Source organism: Rhinopithecus bieti, unplaced genomic scaffold (genome assembly GCF_001698545.2).
Source record: "Rhinopithecus bieti isolate Rb0 unplaced genomic scaffold, ASM169854v2 scaffold_10706, whole genome shotgun sequence".
Classification (NCBI taxonomy): domain Eukaryota; kingdom Metazoa; phylum Chordata; class Mammalia; order Primates; family Cercopithecidae; genus Rhinopithecus; species Rhinopithecus bieti.
The window spans coordinates 1,211,273-1,218,485 of NW_016806811.1; positions in this window are offsets into that span (position 1 = coordinate 1,211,273).

The following is a 7,213-nucleotide window of genomic DNA, read 5'->3' on the forward strand; positions in this document are numbered from 1 at the left end:
AAGAGACAGCTTAGATCATTCTTAATACATATGTGTGTGGGAGCCAGAGTCTAAGGGAAGAGAAGGATGGAACATTTGACATTTGAAAGTCTTCAGGGAGTATTGGGCAATTAAAAATTCAAAAGGAAAAGGGCTATAAGAAGTGTTTTGGGGGCTTTGAGTTGGGTTCCTTTTAGAATCTTTTGAGAGTCAATAAAGAATGGAATTCCTTTATAAGTACTTTTCATCTCTTTTCATCTTTTGTATTCTGCTCCCTGAAATGACAAGACCTAACAATGGGACCTACAAACAGTCTTGACCAAAGATGCAGCCATGTGAATCCCAGCTTCAGTGGCACAGCATTCAAAAGACCTGTGCCTAGGGAAGCACTTGAGAGGAGTTTTTAGAAGTTCTTTCCTCCTCTTCATGGTGGTTGCTCTTGAAATGCATGTGATTACGAGTAGACAGAGGGAAGGAGTCTTATTTTCTAGTCCTCCTAATAACAGTAAACGTTCATTGAGTGCTTACTACCAGCTCACCAATTCCTAGATAGCCATCTTCATAGTTAAAAATCTTAAACAAATCAGGATATGTCTTTCAAACACAAATTACCAGTGTTTTTGTTTGTTAGTAGTACCAATAATGGCACATATTACTCTCAGTGGCATCTTAGTTTAATAAAACGCTGTATGCATCAGATACTATCCTGAGCATTTGACATGTACTATATTAACTTCATAATCACTGCCATTTTACAGATAGGAAACTGAGGCATGGAGAAGTTTCATAGTCTGCTCAAGGCCATGCATATCATGGAGTAGGCAGTTAAAGAAATCTTGCTTCAGAGCCCACGCTCACGTTCCTATACTCCGCTGTCTCAGGCCGGAGAGCCCAGGGTGCCCTCACAGAGAGGCCTCTCTGCTGATTTACGTGACTCACATTCTTACATGGAGTCTGTCAAACAATCTCAAACTTGGCACTGTTTCTATTATTTAATATTTGAGGGAAATAAGTTTTTTTTTTTTTTTAAAAGCTTAAGTAACTTAAAGTCACACTACTGGTAAGCAGCATTGGCCTGACTCCAAAGTCTCTTTTTTACCTGCTTAATAAAAACAGTCTTTGAGAGGCAATCTGCTCTATAAAAGAACAGGAAGGTAACACTCTAAATTAAGATAATTTTTATATTTAGAGATATTTTATAAAGAACCTGTGAAAAATGTTAACTATGCTATGACTAAACCTCCAAAAGTATTTACTGTCTATACCAGATAGAAAAAAATGAGCACTTATGAATTTAAATATTGACATGGTTAGGCTTTGTGTCCCCATCCAAATCTCATCTTGAATTGTAATCCCCCTAATCGTCATAGTCCCCAGGTGCCAAGGAAGAGATCAGGTGGAGGTAACTGAATCATGGGGACAGTTTCCCCCATTCTTTTCTCATGATAGTGAGTTGTCACAAGATCTGATGGTTTTATAAGGAGCTCTTCCCCCACTGTTCACTCTGCATTTCTTCTTCCTACCATCTTGTGAAGAAAGTGCCTTGCTTCCTTTTCACCTTCCACCATGATTGTAAGTTTCCTGAGGCCTCCCCAGCCATGCTGAACTTGAGTCAATTAAACTTGTTTCCTTTCTAAATTACCCAGTCTCGGGCAGTTCTTTATAGTATGAAAACAGAAAAATATAAATATATTTGTTTAAAAAACACATTTCCAGGTAGTGGGATTTGGTTACAGTTCTGTTTTGAAAGGTAACCAGAGTAATTTCAGTAAGATCTTGTATCCTGATGATAGTTGGCAATAAATGCATCCTGAGTTGGTTCCCTGGAGTAAACACACAACAAAGAAAAAATTCAGTTGAAACCAAAGGTGCCTATGAAATTCACATTTTGATCTTCATTATTTTATTAAAGATAATGTATCAATTTTTATCCTGATTATAGCAGTAATAATATTGATTTGCTGATCCTGTTATAAGACATGCTATTTGTTCTTCTTTATTCAAATATATCTGATTCACAGAGCTTCTAAAGGACTAAGATTTTTTTTTTTTTTTTTTTTTGAGATGGATGGAGGCTCTCGCCCTCTGTCGGGCCCAGACTGGGAGTTGCAGCTGGCCAGGATCTCAGTCACTGGCAAGCCTCCGGCCTCGAGTTTACGCCCATTCTCCTCGGGCACTGCAGGGCCCCTCCCGAGTAGCTGGGACTTACAGGGTGGCCACCGTGCCGGGCTAGTTTTTTGTATTTTTAGTAGAGACGGGGGTTTCCTGTCTGTTCGCCAGGATGGTCTCATCTCCGTGACCTTGTGATCCAGCCCGTCCTCGGGCCCTCCCAACCAGTGCTGAGCCACCACGCTCGGCCAGGACTAAGATTTTTAAGATCATATAGCTTTGAGTATTTTAATTGTTTTTCTAATAATTTTCAGACGTTATTACATTCCCTCCAGTGGCTGAGGTAGGTAAGGCTAATATTTAGATCACGGTTTTATAAATAACAAAACTCAGGCAAATAGAGGTTAACTTGGAAAAGGTCATTGGTATTGTTGGTAAACCTAGGGACAGATTTCTGGTCTTCATACTCAGACAGATGTGCTTGGCATTTGAAATGAGCTCTATATAAATGCCCACTTTTGATGCACTTAAATAAAATACTAGGCAAGTGGACTTCTTTAATAATCAACCAATAATCACAGATTGAGTTTTGGTTATCAGAAAAAGTGAAAGTTTCCAATACTAATGTTACATAATAGACGTTTATAATCTGTAAGAATCTATATAATCTTCCTAGAATGAATTCATTGCTCTATTTGTCAGGATAAGTTTTTGTTACGAGAAACATACCGTATATTGATATGTTTCAGGCACAAATTTATAAAGATAAGTCTTAGTTAATTCACTCTGACTGGTTCAAAAACGGTTTAAATGAGAAAGTGAATATAGACTTATAAGAGCAATTAATGCAAACTACTCTAAAATTCCAAACTAGAATTTCAGTAGTCTATACTTCTATACTTTTATGTATATATGATGGCATAACATTTATAAACGTATTTGTGACAGTCCCACTGCATGGGAACACATTTGAAAAAGGATGGGTCCTAGTGCAGGTCCTACTCTCTGGCCTAAGCGTTCAAATGTCAGAGGGTGTGAGGGGCAAAACGAGGCTACAACAGGAGTGAGGTTAGGAGGGGATACCCCCTTGGGAATGTTTTAGAAATATGTGGGACTTGTCTTTGTTCTTCTCATGTGTAACCTCGGCATTTGCATATTGAAATTCGTTTTTAAAATTATAAATTGCTTTCCTTTTATATCTCTGGCACATTAGTTCAGACACTATGTTGATTTTTAAAACTTGAATATACAGGCAAGCATATTATTTATCATTTCATTACCAGATAGTAACGGAGACATCTAAACCATCTTTGATACAGAGAAGACACTGCTTCTAGGGCATTGCTCTAGTCTACATCAGGGTTCTCAGTAAGTGTGGCTTGCAGACTGGCACCTTCAGCATCAGCTGGGAACTTGTTAAGATACCAATCCTCGGGCCCCACTCCAGGCTTACTGAATCAGAAACTCTGGGGGTGTGATCCAGCAATGTGCTTTCACAAAAGTTGTATATCCAGGAGATTCAGATGCTCGAGTTGGAGAACCACTGCTTAGACTAATGGTATCTGCAGTCACATTGTTATTAAAGGAACATGGAGGTTTTCACTTTCTGAAATGTGGTCTTCTAACTTTTGTACTCATGCAATGCTGTAATTTCTGGGCATCTTTGATCTTGAAAGCTAAAACACCTGCCTGCATCTGGTGGTCCATGCCTGTGATTCCAGCACTCTGGGAAGTCAAGGGAGGAAGATCGCTTGACCCCAGGGGTTCAAGACCAGACTGGAAGACATAGTGAGACCCTGTCATTACAAAAAAATACAGATAAAGAACTTAACTGGACGTGGTGAGGCACACTTGTAGTCCAAACTACTTGGGAGGTTGAGGCAGAAGGATTGCTTGAACCCAGGAGTTCAAGGCTGCAGTGAGCCACGATTATGCCACTGCACACCTGCCTGGGTGAGAGTGAGACCATGTCTCAAAAAATAAAAAAGCAAGCTGGATGAACACCCTAGTGAGGCAGCAGTGTGTTCTATCCCAACATACTCCTCCAGTGCTCTTATGAGTTACAATTCTCAGCCTCAGCACAGTATTTCTTCCACATACTAATGTGTTTTGCTTTATCTGCTGATATTTTGAGTGTCTGGAGGTAACAAAGAGTAGGGATGGCATTATTGTATCTATAAACATTATTCACAAATCTACTCAGTATTTAGGAGGGGCAATGGGAAACAGAGGGATTGTATTATTTCCCTGTTAAACGGGCAAAGAAAAGTGCTCAGCTAAAATAAAACATACTAAAGAGTAAAGAGAATTGGGGTGAGAGGCATGGGGGGCAGGAACAGAACTGAAATGCAAGCAGCAGAGAGAAGTGTAAAGAAAGGTTCAGAGTTGAACTCAGCCAGGGAGAGATGAACAAAGAGGTCTCTTGTTTGGTGGGAGACACACACACTCACACACTCTCTCTCTCTCTCTCCTTAACTTTAAATGAAGTCCTCAGACTTCTTTCCTTTCCTACTAACAGAATATTCTATTTTGTTGGAACCTTGTTAAATGCGTATCTTACTTTTATGCTGTTTTGAAAGCAGTTATTTAAAAAAAAAGATGCTATGGGGTTTTTAAAAAACAGTATAAAATCATATAAAATGACTAAAACTAAATGTTAGAATATTTCCATAAGTTTAAAATTAACAGAATATACATTATTGATATTACAAAGACAAACTGAATTTGAAAAAAATAGAATGACAGGTAAGTATTTTCTTATGTAAAAGATGTTTTAGTCTAAAAAAAGCATTTTGAAAGCTTTTCTTAAGGTACCTAGGACAAAACGCTTTTGTACAAAACTGAAAAAAGCATAAAACAGGGCAAACATACAATTTTAAACTAATGGAAGAAAAGCAGAATCTTCCTGTAAACTCCTATGAAGGGTTACAATGACACATAAATTTTTATCTAAAGCAGTGGATAGCACTGTACCATTTACACAGGACATACCCAATATAATGTTCTTTAAAAAGGCATGACCAGAGACATGAAGACAGTCTTCAGTTTTAAAAGTTTATCACTTTATGCCTCTATTTCCTAGAAAACACTGAAAAAATTTTATTATTATTCCATAATAAACCAGATCACTCTACCAAATTATTTACATAACTTTGTAATAACTTAGGAACATATTATCTGTTCCATATCTAAGAATGTTTAATAACTTTCTAGATAAAAAAAAGTATCATGAAAATTATCCTTTGGAAACTGTTTTTTTCCCCCTGTAAAATTGTGCTGCAAGCACTTCTTGCTAAAGGCTCACACAGTGAGATGAGACTGCCACCATGTGGGATAAGCATGCATCACAATAAAAAATATATATTTCAAAATCAAATAATCCTTCAGTGTAATCAGAGAACTACCACATCTTTTATTCTAAAACACAATAGAAACAGTGGTAAGTACTGTTTGGTCTTCTTTACATTTTTCAAGATTCATTAATTTGATACTCATTTTTGGTACAAGTAGCTGGACACTGACACTCTGTGGAAACTATCCACATCCTTGCTACTCAAAGTATGTTCCAAGACCAGCAGCATCGATATTAGCTTGAAGCTTGTTAGAGATGCAAAATCAGGCCCCACCTCAAATGCACTGAATCAGAATCTGCATTTTAATATGATCCCCAGGTGATTCGTGTACACACTAAAGGCCAAGAAGCATGCAATTAGATTTCATTCCTATTTCTTACTCTCATCCTGTCTCCTTTACTCTCCATTCACCCAACACAGGGGTAGGTGTTTTTCACCAAAAACTCCAGATAGTCAAGAAAATATAGTTGGTGTTACCCGAGTTATATGATTAGCTTCACTTTCAGTAAATGTGGAAATCTATTTTGTATCAATTATTTTCTTGGGTTATTAATAGATTAATTCCATAATTCAGAAAAAATTAGAACAAATTTTCCAGGAAAAAGGGCTTGTTTAGTTTCAGGAGAGATTAGAGTATTTTATTTTGCCCAATCAGAGCCCTTCAGCATAAAGAGACATTCATATACATATATATGAACATTTTCCAGAAACATTAATTTATAATACATTTTTTAAAATACCAGCTTAACGGTATTTATTTACAAAATATTTCATTACCTAATTTTAAACTTTTGCTGTGATGACAGTTTGTAAAGTACAGGAATGCAAAATAACTACAAAGTTTAACATGTTTTTAGTGTTTGCAATACTGCTTTTCTTTTTAGATGAAACAATACACAGATTTTTTTAAACCATATTTCAAAATGCATATTCCAGCAATTACCTTTGAGATAGTTACTGGGACTGAGCAAGATTAAATAAAAAGTGCAGCAACTGAAAAACACCTGCAAGTTACAGTTGAAGGTATACACAAGCTAGAGCTCTATACCAAGCATGCTTGTCCCTGAAGTGGACAATGTTAGAAAAACTTAATCTTGCTCTTTTTCATATTGTCTTTTGGTAATGCATTTACAATGAACCAATAGTATAACTAGAAAGCAAAAGTGTTTTTCTGGTTCTAACTATCATGTGGAACAGAGGTCACACCTAACGTATCACAGTACTATTTATTTACAAAAAAAAAAGTTAAAAAAATTAAAACATGATTTACCCTCTTTGCATTGCTTTCCATTGCTATGTTGATTCTATTTTCAACTCCTTACACTGTCTTCAATTGAAGCAAAGTTTAGACAACACAAAACAAATTGCAGAAGTTAAAAAAAAACCCTACCAAATAAACAGGATTCCATTGCCATTAACCTATATCCATTTGAAATGCCTGAGTCAAACAACCTACAATAAATACTGGTTTATTTACATGCCATACACTATAAGATTTTAAACGATGAGTCTCATTGTAAAATACTGGTAAAACTGACATTCATGATTTTTCTGATGTAAAGAATAAAATAAAGAGACCATTTACATGTAGCCCTGGACTACTGTACTGAATTTGTAAATGAATTGTGCCTATATTGTTAAAATTAATTTGTATTAGTAACTGAAGAAAGCAATGTTATAACCCTGGTAATTGGGAAGTTATTAAAATCATTAAATTCATCTGAGAAAGGTAAGCCAGTTTTCCCTCTTTTCTTTTGTTTTGGTTATTTTGA